The sequence below is a fragment of the Eulemur rufifrons genome, chromosome 27 (genome assembly GCF_041146395.1).
Source record: "Eulemur rufifrons isolate Redbay chromosome 27, OSU_ERuf_1, whole genome shotgun sequence".
Taxonomy (NCBI): Eukaryota; Metazoa; Chordata; class Mammalia; order Primates; family Lemuridae; genus Eulemur; species Eulemur rufifrons.
In genome coordinates this window covers 34,527,334-34,543,907 of record NC_091009.1, presented here as the reverse complement: position 1 = coordinate 34,543,907, position 16,574 = coordinate 34,527,334, and the positions used below count along the sequence as shown (strand labels likewise).

Genomic DNA, 16,574 nt, shown 5'->3' with positions numbered 1-16,574 from the left:
GATGCTACTGGGAGACAGGCTCTTTGGTAGGTGATCAGGTCATGAGCACAAAGCCCTCATGAATGACTTTATAAAAGAAGCCCCAAAGAGCTCGCTTGCCCCTTCAGCCACGTAAGGATGTGGCCAGAAAACAAACAATAGTCTATGAACCAAGAAGCAAACAGGTCTTCACCAGACAACGAATCTGCCATTTCTGTCATCTTGGAGTTCCCAGCTTCCAGAACCGTGAGAAATAAAATTTCTGTTGTTTACAATCCACCCAGTGTGTGCTACTTTGTTATGGCAGCCCGAATTAAGACAGTAACTTTAAGTTACGAGACAGTTGATGAACATTAGGCCAGAAAGGCTAAGTGGACAATGTGCATCTCAGGCAGATATTCAAAACAATATTATAAGCCTAATAATGCCCATGAAGATTCTTCAAGCAAATATCTGTTAATTCATGTAACATGCATTTAAATCTGAGGTTGGAGGATTATACATAATTTAGTGGAGGGTTGTTATTTCTCTTTCACTAGTACAATATTTTAAATGGAAAGAAAAAAATACAAAGCAAACCACCAAGTTAAAAAATATGAACATATAGTTTTTATTTTATTATCTTTTATTTCATTTAGTTTAGCGTGGTTTTAAAGATAATGGATTTTTACTAGGGTTTTTCCTCTGCTTTGTCCTTCAATACCTAAGAGTATTGGGACAAATTAAAGTTCCTCATTTGTAAAATGTAGATTCTTTCTATCTCACAGAATTGCTATGGTGAAATAGAATGTGTACGATTTTTAATAGAGCTTGGCAGTTAGTTATTGTGAATAAATAAGCTGTTTTTCTTATGATAGGTATCATCTTAATAATAAGAGAAGTAATATCATTAGTGATAAAAGATAAAGAACAAGTATAAATTTCTCAGCAAGAGTTTAACTGAGCTTTGACAGCTGGCACCAGCAACAAGCGTAACATTAACGGAAGGGGACACAGAGGAGGCTGGGAGACCTACCAATATTGAACAGTAAGCTCTTAATAAATTGTCCTTCTTGCAGATGACAACTATAAACTCTAGATAAAATTACAGAATAATCACATACGGGCTCTGTAAAATGAACTAAAGTAGGCAGATTTTAGAGGAGAGTGATAACTTGGAGGGGTGTCTTCCATGTCATAACCTCCCTGTTTTTGGTGCTCTGACCTGAGGGCATCTGTGCTTAGCACAGCAGCCTGGGTTGGCTGAAACGTCACAGCAAAGCAGCCGGAAGAGCTAGAGAACGGAGCCTGGGGCAACCAGGGCCGCTGGAGACAGGAAAAGGCAGGGGCAGAGAAGGCAAATCACAAATTCTGTGTATAAATTTATACATCTTTGGCTGGCCCCTGAACCATGCAGTTCCTTACAAAACTAAATATACTCTTGTCATATAATCAACAAATAGGGCTCTTAGTTTTACCCAAATGATTTGAAAATGTATGCCCACACAAAAACCTGCACAAAATGCTCATAGCAACTTTACTCATAATTGCAACTACCTGGAAGTAACCAGGAGGTCCTTGGTCCTTCATAACCAAGAGGTGAATAAACAAACTTAGATACTTCCATACAATGGAATATTCAGCAATGAAGTGAACTATCAAGCCACAAAAAATCTTTTTTTTTTTTTTTTTTTTGAGAGAGAGTCTCACTTTATTGCCCAGGCTAGAGTGAGTGCCATGGCGTCAGCCTAGCTCACAGCAACCTCAAACTCCTGGGCTCAAGTGATCCTCCTGCCTCAGCCTCCCAAGTAGCTGGGACTACAGGCTTGTGCCACCATGCTCGGCTAATTTTTTTTTTTTAATATATATATATTTTTAGTTGTCCAGATAATTTCTTTCTATTTTTAGCAGAGACAGGGTCTTGCTCTTGTTCAGGCTGGTCTCGAACTCCTGAGCTCAAACGATCCACCCGCCTCGGCCTCCCAGAGTGCTAGGATTGCAGGCGTGAGCCACCGTGTCCGGCTGACACACAGAATCTTAAATACATACTGCTAAGAGAAAAAAGGTAATCTGAAAAGGCTACATACTGCATGATTTCAACTATCTGAAATTCTGTAAAGGCAAAACTGTTGAGACAGCAAATGGATCAGTGGTTGTCAGGCTGAAGGGGACAAGAGAGGATGGAAGGATGTTCTAAGTGCAGCAGAAGAGAGTTGTAAGGCACTGAAAGTATTCTTTATGCTATTGTAATGGCAGATACATTATACATTTGTCAAAACCCATACAACATACAACACAAAAAGTGAACCCTAAAGTAAACTATGAATTTTAATTAAATAATGTATCAGTATTGGTTCATCATTTTTAACAAATGTACCACACTAATGGAAGATGTTAAAAATGGGAAAATGGGTATGGGGGAGATATATGGAAATTCTCCATATTTTTGTTTAATTCTCTTGTAATTCTAAAACTGCTATTAAAAAACAAAGTCTAGTGAATTCTAAAAACGTAAATAGGAAAATCATGAGCTGTACAGTCACAAATTATGGGCGCTAATCTTCACTCTAGAGCTTACGAAATAACATGAGTAGAGAAAAGTAACTATAGATCTGATTCTTAGAGTAGGTTTGATTGTTGCATAATGGATGTGTACAACTTGTTATTCTAATTTTCCTTGACTACAGCAACATTTAGCTTGCACATCACTGGCTCCCAAGAAAGTTTCTCCTTTCACTTGTCCTTTGACATTCTCATCCTAAACTGAATTCATCTTCCGACTGGTAATCCTTTCTTTTCCCAGAGGAAGACAGTGCCAGACACCATTCAGTCAGTTCTCAAATCTTGGTGATTATGCCTCTAAGTGCTGCTTTAATATGTCCACTTCTCTCCAGCCCCAGTGCCACAACCGGAATCCAAACTGTTGTCACTTCTGGTTGGGAATAAGGGCAACAGCCTCCCCTCCAGCCAATCTACCTCAAGCTTCATATATTTTTTTCACTACTTCTGTACTCTTACCAGATGCAGGATTCTTTCCAACTAAAATCTGATTGTTGTACTTGGCTGCTTAAACTCCTGTAATGGTTTCATTACTCTTAGGATCAGCTTCAATCTTCTTAAAAAGTTTGTAACACCGTTTATTAAACTGTCCCCAAACTACTTCCCCAGCCTTTGTACTCTCTAACAGTGATAATGCACCTTCTCCAACTCAAGCCTCCAGCATGTCTGACATGGAACCATTTGTCCAGAACATTCTTTACTGGCTAACCTCTACTCATGTCCCTCATCCTTGCTAAAAAGTCCCTTATCTAGGAAGCGTTTCCTTCTGACTGCCTGTAAAGTAAGACAGATGTCCAAGCTAGTTGGTCCCATTTATTCTGTATTTGCCCTATCATATCATTAACTCCACCTAATTTTAAGCATTTTTTAAAATTGGTCCTCCCTAAGCTGTAAGCTCCATGAAGACAAGGGTCATGTCTATATTTTTCTCACCCTAGATCATCCCCAGCACCTAGCACTCATTTGTATTTCAGAGATGAATAATAAAAATAATATTTACTTCATAGAAATAATGTGAGCATTAAATGAGATAATATAAACAGCATAAGGCATATAGAAAGCATGTAGTATATATTTCAATTCAATAGAATACCTGGGGTAAAGAACTTATCCTAATGGCCCATAAATCTTTCCTTCTTTATTCATATTTTGTGCTTTCCCAAAATAGAACCAACATTAATAATTCTGTGTGTGAGTCGTTAAGGAAGGAAAAAGAAAAAGCCCTGTAAACTACAGCATGAATGTCACATAAGGAATAGAAAAGATATATTTTCCTAAGACAGATAATAAAACTAACAAAGAAACAAGATTTTCAAATAATTTTTCTAAAAGCAGAGGATGGGATTGATTATTTTAAACTTTCCTTACTGACAAATTCATTCTTAAGATGCTCCATATTTAATAATAAATATGATAACCTTGTGATAACCTTGGAATAAACAGGCTGTAATAATCAAGGACAGCAACACGGGCCACCAAGTCGGCTAGGTGTCTGCTGCCAGTGTGGAGCAGAGCATCCCACCTAAAGTCAGTTTGCTGACAACTCAACTCAGTGAAGAATGTCTCCATAAAACTCAACTTTATAACTTGAAGCATATAAAAATTATTTATTGGTATGCTAAGGACTTACAATAAATCACTTTATCTATGGCAGAAATTATTTTACTGAAATTCAAACGACCCATAAAAGAACTCAGAATTTTAGATGAAATTTTACACATGAATTATCTACCACATTATCTATAAAAACTTGTAATTTTTATTAGATTCTCAAGTGGAGTCTATGACACAAAAAATGATAAAACATTGGTTTGATCAAAGGTCACTTTCAAATTTTTTTTTTTTTTTTTTTTTTTTTGTTGAGACAGAGTCTCACTTTGTTGCCCAGGCTAGAGTGAGTGCCGTGGCGTCAGCTTAGCTCACAGCAACCTCAGACTCCTCGGCTTAAGCGATCCTACTGCCTCAGCCTCCCGAGTAGCTGGGACTACAGGCATGCGCCACTATGCCCGGCTAATTTTTTCTATATAGATTTTTAGTTGTCCACATAATGTCTTTCTATTTTTAGTAGAGACGGGGTCTCGCTCAGGCTGGTCTCGAACTCCTGACCTTGAGCAATCCACCCGCCTCGGCCTCCCAGAGTGCTAGGATTACAGGCGTGAGCCACCGCGCCCGGCCGCAAATTTTTTAATTTACAAAATACTTGAAAAATGATATACTTACTTTGTATACTTTGAGTATATTTTGCTAATTTATCTATTGGACACTTTATTTTAAGTTTTAACTTTTATAAAGTAAAACTGAATTATGAAACTTAAAATAATATATGTAGATAGATTTGCACCAAATGTATAGGCAACTGAACAAAATAATCACATCCATTTATAAAATAGACAGTAAACAAGTCTTCTGGCAACCTGGAGAACAAATCTCTCTCGAAAACACTCAAATGTACTGCGTTATAAATAATTCTTGCCAAATATAATCCTTGACCAGAGAATAATTTATTCACAGAAGTGACTATAAATTATATTTATAGTATATATAATATACACATTATAATTAATATATAATAACATAATATATGTAATTACGTATATTAGGCTGAAAAGCACCTTCAGGCCAGGGCCTATTTTGTTCATAATTATAACGGCTGGGTCTAATTTATAGATAGATAAAAAGTATGAGGTTACATTACATACATGCATATCTAAAATATCAAAAACTGAAGGTATTTCTGATATAGAGGATCTATGTCTTTCATCTACAATTGACTTAACTTTATGACCGAATTAAGGAAATGATATAATTCATTGTAATTAAGTACGATTAATGTTCTTAGAGAAATATGCTTCAAATTTGATATATATTTATTATAAATACAAAAGCAATTTAAAAATGCTCTTAAATAAAAATACTTAAAAAGAAAACCAGCAGGTAAAATCCCTAAAAGATACACAAGCACTAAAATACACACTGCTGCATTTTAGAATAGCTGGCTGTTAGGTTATAGACAATGAGGCCAAGTGGTTGCAGTCAAATTAAACTACATCTGTCACCTACATCACAGGCTCAGCAGGGCCCAGTCTTTATGAACAATCTATATCAGAGTCAAGAAAAATTAAAGAAGGCTTGGTCTAGCACTGTGGACCTCAGTAACAAAACTCTTGTGGCTGTTTTTCCTTCTATACCTAATTTGCTGAGGGGGGTTAAAAACACCTCATGTAGCTGTTAGTATGTTATCCTCCTGCCAAGTTTAAGCAGAAGGGATTTAACACTGTATCTGGTACTGAAATATTACCGTGGATTCTGGTTTTAGGACTACCTTGACTTCCTTGCTCTTTTCAGTGATCTCTCAAGGATTATAATCTTGTTTTTTGATTCCCACTCTTGTAGCTGAGGTGGGAGGCTGGGAGTGTGAGACCAGCCTGGGCAACATACTGAGACCCCATCTCTATAGGACATTTTTTTTTTTTAAAAAAACCTTAGCTGGGCTTGGTGGCATGTACCTCTAGTCCCAACTATTCAGGCGGCTAAGGTGGGAGATTGCTCAAGCCCATGAGTTAAGGCTACAGTGAGCTATGATCACACCACTGCACTACAGCCTGGGTGATAGAGCAAGACCTTGTCTCAAAAAAAAAAAAAAAAAAAAAAAACCAAACAAACAAACCAACCAACCACCAAGAGGAGGGAGGAGGCTTTAAAGGAAAATGAAAAGAAATGGCCCTAAGAGGTAAAAGGGAATTCTCCAAAGAGTGCAAAGCACAAAAGCAAGAGAAGGGATTATTATATAGAACAGAAAAGGCACCAGTGATAATTGAGCAAAGTAGGGCAAACAAGTAAGGTGACAATCAAAAATGACCTCCACTAGGGTACTCTTGACATTCCTGAAAAGAAGAGCTTCAGTATTAGAATGCAGAGGTCTAAGGAGATCATAAAGTTGGAATAGTGAATACTGTTTTTTTTTTTTTTAAGTTAGACACGAAGAGGAGAAAGAACAGGTAGTATCCGTAGGAGGAAACAAGTGGTTTAAAGTAAAAGCTACTGTAAACATACCCTAATGAGATGAGTACATGGTGTTTGATGTATTTTCTACTGAAATAATTAATGAGCTTTATGGTTATATTTCAAATTAATCTTAAAATTTTAAAATTAATGATTCAACCTAAAACGTCTGCCTTTCCCGACATTTCAGATGCCTATTCCCCAGTATTCTCCCCTTAACACTTACACTTACTTAATTAGTATACTGACATCACTTCTACTAGTAGATAAGCTCCATGAGAGCAGAATGTTTTTAACTGCTATGTTCATAACTGCATATTCAGCTGGTTTGTAAGTGTTGGGCCTCAAGATACATAATAAATAAGGAAAAAGGGAATAGTTTTTAAAATGAGGATGTTACACTGGGGCGCTTTTTTCTTCTTGTATCAAATACTACGCTCAGGTCTGAGTGGGATGCAACAAATTATGTCAATTAGCCTCCTGTAAATTTGTTAATTGACATAATTTGTTGTATGAGGGACTGGTTTCGTGGAAGACAATTTTTCCACGGACAGAGGCGATGGGGGTGTAGGTGGAGCTCAGGCAGTGATGTGTGGCCTGACAGGCCGGGAGCTGGGGACTGCAGGACTAAGGCATGTAAACTTATGACAATGTAAACATAAATCTGTGTATGATAGAATAGTGAGTGGCAAATAGTAGATCTATAAATAACTGTTACCCTCACACAAAAATGTACTGAATGGTAACAGACGCCTAAAATGTATAGCTGATTTTGAAAATTTACAGGGTTGTCAAAGAGAAACCAACACAAAAAAGGAAAAAGAAAATGCAATCAAAATGATCACTGGATCTTTAATGAATAGTATGTACATGGTGACACAATTCTAAATGTTTATCATGTTGAACACTTAGAGTCAATCAGTAGATAATGACAGATTTAATTTTGTTTATAGAACAAAAAGTAAATGGTATCAGTTTTCAAATACAAAAATGTAACTGATAAAGACCAAAATTGAAAAATTGAGAATGCAAGAAAGCTGAAGGAAAAAAGAGGGAAGCAAATGTCTTTTTTTTAACAAGCAGAAATAAAAATTATATTAATAGTTTAATTTATGCAAAGTGAATATGTTCTTTTAAGGGATAGACTAAGAATGGGAAGAGGCAGAACAGAGAGCTGATGCCTGAAACCGTATATATTAATATTTGTTATTCTGATTATGATTTTTAAATCGTGGAAACACTTTTATTTATAAATGTGTATGTCATTTCAATAGTAAGCTATTGTCACCATGGGGAGCAGTTTGTGGTAAAAGAAGAGGTTTTGGAGTTAGACTCACCTGGGCAGAATCCAGATGTTGCCACTCTGAGAAACCTAATTAACACCTCTGAGCCTCGCTTCTCTCCTCTGTGACCAACTGTGGTATTAAACGGCATAATGTGCACAAAATGTCTAACCATATGAAAGCTACTCGATAAATGTCAAATGCTTGGCTCCTTTTTTTTCCATTTTTTATTAAACGGACTTAAAAATTGAGCTAAAATATTTATACCAGTAGGAGAAATGTTGACTGAAACTCTCAACCCCCCCAAAAAATGCAAGATTTTTGCAGAAAATTAGTATTCTTATGTTATAAATCTTTAAATGTTTTCACATTAAGAAAAATACTGGGCATATTCTTTTAAAAGCACATATGTTCTTTATTCTTTTTAAATAAAATTAATCTATAATAATAATCAGAAAGGATTTTGACCTCAGTGAAGCTACACTTAATGATTTTTTTAAATGATTTTGATCATTCAATATAAAGAAGAAAAATTTATTGAGGCAGCTGCTATGACACTTTTAAATTCATGATTATCCACTGATTTTTAATGAATACAAGATTTTATATAGACATACATTTATTTTTATAAACTATTAATTCCAAAGCAGAGTATTTGTAATGCCTATTAATATTTTCATTTTGATGTTATTCAGAACTCCTCTCTCCCTCCAATGAGAAAAATGTACACAAACCAATTCTAGGATTGGCAGGGTTTGCCTAGTTATTAAACTGTTATCATTAAAACAACAAAAGAATATATTCAATTTTTAAGCTCAAAAATAATAGCTGAATGTGTACTTTTCAAAAGTATTGCACAGTCAACATTTTTCAAAAGTTGTGCTGTGTCAAGGAAAATAATATGAGAAGAAAAGTTTCGTAATATGTTAGAATGATTTAGAACCACACAAAGGAAAATTTCTTCAAAATTATGCCTAATATTAACATTCAGCTATATCGATTTTAAAAATGCATTTTTATATACAACAGATGTTCCTGGTTCAGGTATGCATATAGGTGGAAAATACTTCAAGATACTAATAAAACTCATCTATTAAAAATTCATTTTTGGAAATATTCCATCTAGAAACAAACATTTTAAAATTTAGTCTAAATTGTGTCTTCCTTAAGAAGTCATAAGCACGTCACTAATTTCATATATTTATCTTTGGAATTGAAGGTAAGGAAAGTAAAAGAATTTCGCTCAATCTTATCTATTTTACAAATATTTCTCCAGAGTTCAATGTAGTTGAACTCTGTATTCTTATATTTTAGGTCACTTTTTAAAGCAAAGTAAAAATTTTTCCTTTTCTATTATACTTAACTGTGCCAGTGAAATATAATCATACATGTTTAGTCTCACCATACAATAGTGGTTTCGACACAATTTGCAATCCATGCTGAAGAGTATGTACCCTAGGAATGAGCTTTTTTATTATAATTTGTAGAGTGGAGAGAGAATTTCCCCAAATAATTCTCTGTAATTTTTCCATGTCATTCAACTATTTACTGTGAGCGAGCTTGATTAAAATTAGGGAGACCTGACAATCCTTAGCCAAGCTGAAGTTCATTACATCAGGTGAGAAAACATCCTAATTCCAGGCTTCCTGGCCCTCCCAAGACACTCTCTGCCCACTGGCCACAAGTGAAAATGACAGTGAAGCTGACTTGATCATATTAAGGACAAAAGTCAAAAGAGTTCATTTCCTCTAATTGAAGCTACAAGAAAGGTTTACTGCATGTGGAATGATTAAATTGTAGCAGGACCGGATAATCATAAAGGAGGAAATACTTATTCTCTTCATCCACCTACCTCCCAAACAGAACAACTTACTTGGGGAGAGGCTACTAAAATAATTTGTCTGGACCAAGCACTCATGTATTCACCATATGGTTTCTGTAAAATGATATAAACAAAACAAGTTGACCTAGATATTTTGCCAACTGTAGAAAAGATTTATTTACTAACCTTTGAGGAATCAAAGAGTAAAGATTTCAACTCTCCTGATTGGTTTTAAGCCAAATGCTGGAGGAGGAGGGCTGTGGATTGTGGGACTTGTTTAACCAACCTCTGTGTAAGAATATTGCAGTATTCTTTGCAACAGCAGCTATGCCAGATCCTTCCTGAGAAATAATACGTAATATGGGAGAATACTCATCACCAAGCAATGTGGGGCTTCTAGGCAACACTGTTAGCCACTTAGATAATGTACAATTTGTCTATATCTTCTTTATTTGGATCATTGTTCCCATCTGTATGTAAAGATGGTTTAACAGAGATGAATGATACAGCCTATTGGTGTGCCCAGATATGAGCACACTAGGAATAGTCTGCCTTCTATTTTATAACCAAATCCCAGAAAGTTTTTGTCTCTCCAAGGTTTGTAGACACTTCCATGAGTCCCTGTGTACCCTAACATAAGACAGTTGAAAGACTCCACAGTCTTTGCCAAAGGAGCAGAGTGCAGTGTATATTTAGTGCCACTCATGAACACTTGTTTTTCTTCTATACTCTTCCTGTGTATCAAGACCTAAAATGCCATTCAGGTACCAGGACCCAATGATACTCCCTTCTCGTCCACTTGGTCGAGATGCCCTCATTCTGACACTGACTTCTCTACTGGGTTTTTAACGATTTACTTGCTTTCCCTATACAATAAGCCCTCCATTATCACCCTATTTTGCCTTCCAAAGTTTCAGATACCTGTGGTTAACCTTAATCCAAAAATACTAAATAGGAAATTCCAGAAACAAACAACTTATAAGTTTTAAATTGCATGCAGTCTGAGTAGCACGATGAAATCCCGTGCTGTCCCACCCCCGCCCCCCAGGGACACGAATCATCCCTCTGTCCGGAGTATTCACGCTGTACGTATTCCCCGCCCATCAGTCATTTAGTAGCTGTCTCAATTATCAGATAGTGACTGTCGTAGTATTGAAGTACTTTTGTTCAAGTAACTCGTATTTTACTCAATGGCTCCAAAGGGTAAGAAAAATGATGATGGTAATTAGAATACAACAAAGAAAAGCCATCAAGTAGAAAGAAAAAAAATTGTATGCTGATGTGGCTGAGACCCATGGTAAGATCAAATCTTTCATCCATGAAATTGTGATAAAGGAAAAAGAAGTGTATGCATAGTACATGCAGGGTTTGGTACTCTTGGGCGTTCCGGGTGCCCACTGGGGATCTTGGACAGTCTTCCCTGGGGGTGAGGAGGAGCCCACAGGGTTTGGTACTCTCGGGCGTTCTGGGTGCTCACTGGGGATCTTGGACAGTCTTCCCTGGGGGGAGGCGGAGCCCACTGCGCCTACTGACCTGGCCCCTCTGCCGCCCTTTCCCAGCTAGAGTACGCTACCTCTTCACTGAATTGTGTTTCAAAGGTACAGCAGCTGTTGAGTGCTACCTGTTTTATTAGGCTTCATTTGGCATGCCTTGGATCCACTCCTGAACCGTTTAAGTATGAATACAGCAGAATAATTTAATCAGAATTTTGGATGAAAGTTGAATTTAAAAATATGTAAGTATATAAAAACATATGTAGTTCAACTGCAAATTTACCCATGATTTTACTGGCATCTTAAGGGTTACATGATGCTGATATGAAGAGGAATCTCTTTATACCTCCTCACAACAGAAGGCTCATTTTTTAGAATAATGTTTCCCACCCCCTCAGACAAAGACATATTCCGAATCTCACGTAATTAAAAATACTATACATATACACAGTTCAAAAAGACAAATAATAATAATTCTACAAGTTCCTTTACATATAAGAGTAGCTTCCTAACTCTTCCATCATATTTCCACTCTACAGAGGCAGTCACTTTGTAGCCCTGAAACTGGGTATTCTCCTACTTGTTTCTGTAAGGCTGGTGGCCGGCACCCCTCCCTCCCCAATGGCAAAAGAAGAAGCCCAGGACCAGCCAAGGACGATGCCTGCAAGGCCCAGCTAGGTTAAAGGACGACCACACTTGGATGGTTACCCTGATAAGAGTCTCGGTTCCTGGAGTCCACACATACCACTGGCCCCTCCTATTTCTCAATACCGGCCCTAAAACTGCAACAAAGAAATTCGTCACTCTTCGCGCCAAAATCATCCCGCCGAAGAAACCCCCATTCCCCCACCCTAAAAACATATATAAGCCCACTCAAAACTTCTGGGCCATGCGACTTCTCGGGTCTCTCTCTCTCTCTCTTTCTCTCTCTCCCGGGACCCGAGAATCTCGCCCGGGCCCCTCTCTTGGGACCCATTACCCTCACCCAGGAGTGCCCCAATAAAGCCTCTTTACTTGTCCCTTTCAGCTCTGCTCATCTTTCCTTCTCTGGCGCCGGCCAATCAAAAAAACCTTACAGTTTCTATATTTCTAAATATGATTTTATTACTATTTCTTGATTTTTTGATTTACAATATTATCTAGTAGCATCCTAGTGAGAAATAGAAGAGTACAACTTGTTACCCCCCACAATTTCCCTTCCTCCTTCTTTTGAATATGCAAGTCATGTGACACTTGACAAAATGCAACATTAGGCGATTGTATCACTGTGCAAACATCAGAGTGCACGTACACACACCTAGATGACACAGCCTAGGCGGTATGGCATAGCCTATTGCTCCTACCCAGCGTCATCACACACGTGAGTAATGTGTTGCACTACAAGGTTACAATGGCTATGAAGCCACTAGGCAACAGGGATTTTTCGGCTCCATTATAATCTTATGGGACCACCATATATGTGGTCCATCACTGACTGAAATGTCATTATGTGGCACATGACTATAGTTTGATAATTTTAATGAAATCAACCTTCAGTGTTGATATTACGATGACTTTTTTCATAGTACAGCATGGGGAGTGTTATATTTCCAATTTTGAGTGATCTGTTTCCCTCTATAGTTGTCTTTTTTGGTTCTTTTGTTTTCTAATCACTCAACACTAATTGAAAATCTATTGTATTAGTCTGCTTGGGCTGCCATAATAAAATTCCTCATACTGGGTCACTTAGACAACAGAAATTTATTTTTTCACAGTTCTGGAGCCTGGAATTTCAAAGGCAAGGTTCTAGTAGAAATGGTTTTCACTGAAGCCCTGACATTGGCTTGCAGACAGCTGTCATTTTGCTTCTGCTTCACATGTTTGTCCTCTGTTCACATGCACCCCTGGTGTCTCTCTGTATGTTCTAATATCCTTGTCTTATAAGGACGTTAGTCATATTGGATTAGGGTCCACTCTAATGGCCTCATTTTAACTTAGTTACCTATTTTAAAGCTCTATATCCGGAGCTAGGGCTTCAACATGTGAATTTTGGGCATCCACGATTCAGTCCAGAACATCTGCCCAGAAGTAGAAATCTCCTTTTAATACATTCAACCTCATCAGGTAACAGCAATCCCATCTTTTTCCCTGGGGCGCCCTCCTGAAGCTCCATGCTCTGCTGTGGGCTGACCAGCTGCCGGGCGAGGACCCTAGGATCTGCCCTCACCATCACCATGGCAGTTCCCCACTCTCTCTTCTGGCTGGATCCCAAGTCTACCTTTTCTTCACTCATTCCTTATTTTTGGTAAAACACATCTTCTGGCAGCTTTCTGAGAGCCGTGCATTTTTTGAAATCTTTTAATATCTATAAATAACTTTTTTTCTCTCTTTCTGTTTGACTGAAATTTTGCTGGGATACAGAATTCTAAGTGGAAAAATATTTTCCTTTAGAATTTTGAAAGCATTGTCCCACTATCTTACGATTTCTAGTATTGCTGATGAGAAGCCTGAAGACGTTCTGATTCTCTGTCCTTAGTTTTGAATGTTTTCTTCTTTTTCTCCTACTATTCCCCTTCTTCATTTTCCTTCTACTCCTTATTTTGGCCCTTATCTCCTTCCCTCTTACCAGCATAGATCTTTCCCAGTTCTAATTCTGTAACAGGCAGGCCCTCTCGATTTGATGATTTGGGTCTAGGAAATTTGTTCATATTATATAGCTTTGATAATATTCTCCCTCACTGTTTTCTAGAATTACTTTCTTAGATTCCTATTATAGAAATATTGTTTCTCCCTAATTACTCCTCTAATTTTCTCACCTTTTGACTCTGCTTTTCCATTATTTGGTTTTATTGTTCATTTTATTCATCTTCACTCTTCTAATGTTGTTAGATTTATCTTCTATGCCTTTTATTCAATTTTTCATTTATTACCTCATATTTAATTTCCAGGAGCTCTTTTAGGTTCAATACATGTTTCTTGCTTCGTTGTGTTTTCTAGTCTATGATACTTATATTGTTTATGTACCATTTTCTCATGTTACTTGAAGATATTTATTAAACATATATTTTAATATTGATTTCTTCTCCCAGAGTTGTATAGTGGTGTTTTTATTTCCTCTGAGTTTCTCTTTCCATATGTTTTTTGTTTGTTTTGTTCATTTGTTCTTTCTTGCTCTTGTTAGAAATTTCCTCAAATGTCTACTGATCCCTGGTGTCTGAACATATGTAGGAGTGATACACTCAAAAGATGTTGGGACCTGGGTGAATGCCAACAGCTTGTTCCACGTGCATTTTACCACAGGGTGAGTAATCTATGATATTGCACTTGGGAATACCAACCTTTATAACTGTGTACATGAACACACACACAGACGTGCACACACTTTGATGGATAGATAGATAGATGGATAGAGGTAGATGGGTGGATGGGTGGATGGGTGGATGGGTGGATAGATGAATGGATAGATAGATGGATAGATATAGATAGACAGATAGAAATAAGGCGTTTTCTTTCATGGTGGACCATTTTCCCAAAAAAAAACTTCTCTAATCTTGTGTTGATAGAGATGTGTACCTGGCTGTAAAGGTTCTCAAAGCCATTTGGGAAAAGCATCTCACATTCGGTGAGGCAACTTGCTCTTAATTTCCTTAATTTTAGCATGGTACCTGGACACCTAAGGGCTCTGAGTGAGGGCATCCCTACATCAGAGTCTCCAGATGGTGTAAGCCTCTTTTACCAAGGTTGGGAAAGTAATCAGCACTGGTTATGTGCAGGGGTTCAGGAAATCTGCTTTTCTTACAAACTTTTAACCACTATTCATATATTTAGTCCTACGTATAACCTTACTTTCAGAAGCATCTGGTGCCTCTATTTTCTGAGACTCTTAAAGTTCTGTTGCAAAAAGCAGCATGCTTCTAATTTGCTTCCTGTCTCAACTTAAAATTTAACTTTCTTCCTTGTTAAGTCAGTTGCCATTCATCCATCTGCTTCCTAGCTTCCAAAATTCTATTAGTATTGTCTCATCTACCAAACCCTTTGTCCTTACGGCTATAAATCTTTTTATTCATTTCCTGCTGGTTTAGTAGAGTTTCAGGAGGAAATGGAATGCATTCATTTAACTGAAAGCTTCCAAATTCACAAGTAAAGGGTCCTCAAGCAGACATTATGTATTTATTGCCTAATGCTTGTATGTCCTTTGTTACACAAAGACAGTTATAGTTACACATGCTAGAAGATTGCAAGTATTTTAAAACCAAGTTACCACTTGAGAGGCACAAGATTCACAATTACGTAAGTCAAATAATTATAAAAACACAAGATTATGTTCAGTTCGAATCCATTTCTTCATTAAATATGTTTGTAGTTCCTAAGAAACTATTGAAATAGCGCTTAAATGAACCTAGGAGGGTCTAGACTGAACTTAGGCAGTAACTGTGGAGAAGAACAGATAAATTTTTTAAAATATATATTTTAAAAATAAATATTTTATAAGTGTTCCAATCATTTGTTTGGTCTTGTGCCCTTCTATTAGTTTTCTGCCATAACAAAGTACCATAAAGTGGATGGCTGAAACAATGGAAGCTTTTCTCACAGTTCTGGAGGCCAGAAATCTGGCCAAGGTGTTGGCAGGGCTGGGTCTTTCTAAGGGCTGTGAGGGGAGGATCTGTTCCAGGCCTGTGTTTTGGCTTGTAGATAGCTGTCTTCGTGGGCACAGGACATTATCCCTGCACACATGTCCGTCTCCAAACTCTGTTTACGAGAACCCTGGGCATACGGATTCCAGCCCACCCTAATCACCTCATTACAACTCGATTACCTCTATCGAGACCTATCTCCACATAAGTTTGCATTGTGAGGTACTGTGGGTTGGGATTTCAGCATACGAATTTTGTAGGGACACAACTCAACTCATAGCAGCCCTCTCCCAAATGCAGGATGAGAAAGTTGGTTCAAAATTTTTAAAACTGAGTAAGAAGTTTAGGTAAATTACAGTGATGACAACAAAGAGCCTGCCACATTTTGTCCTAAATTCATGTAACAGAACATACCTATCAGATGCTCCAAAAAAGGACAGATCATGTACCTGAAAGATCTACGCACATTTTGCCTTTTCCCTAATCTCAAGGCACCGAGTGTTCTCATTTGTTCACGTACCCCAGATATGGCTAGAAATGGACTCACTGGCTTAGAAACACAGGAGGTAACATAAAAAAATAAAGCAATTTTTAAAAATGATAAAATTAAAATACTTTTTTCAAAAATAGAGTTATAAATTGTAACTTATTTTTAACTTAGTTAAATCTTAATAGAACTTTAGATCTAAAACATACATTGTAGAGATCATATAAGCCAAAGGTTACCAAACAGAGATGTGTTTTACAACTACTTGGGGATCTTTTTAAAATATACAGATTCCTGATTCCTGTTCGAGATATCTTGAATAGAATCTTCAGAAAAGCATATTTTTTAGAAACTCTC

General features: G+C 37.2%; 1 protein-coding gene across 3 annotated transcripts in view; it reads right to left on the bottom strand.

The window, feature by feature from the left end:
- Window positions 1-16,574, bottom strand: part of KCNT2 (potassium sodium-activated channel subfamily T member 2) — a 297,725-nt gene that overhangs the window by 140,013 nt on the left and 141,138 nt on the right. The gene's annotated exons all lie outside the window — the stretch shown is intronic.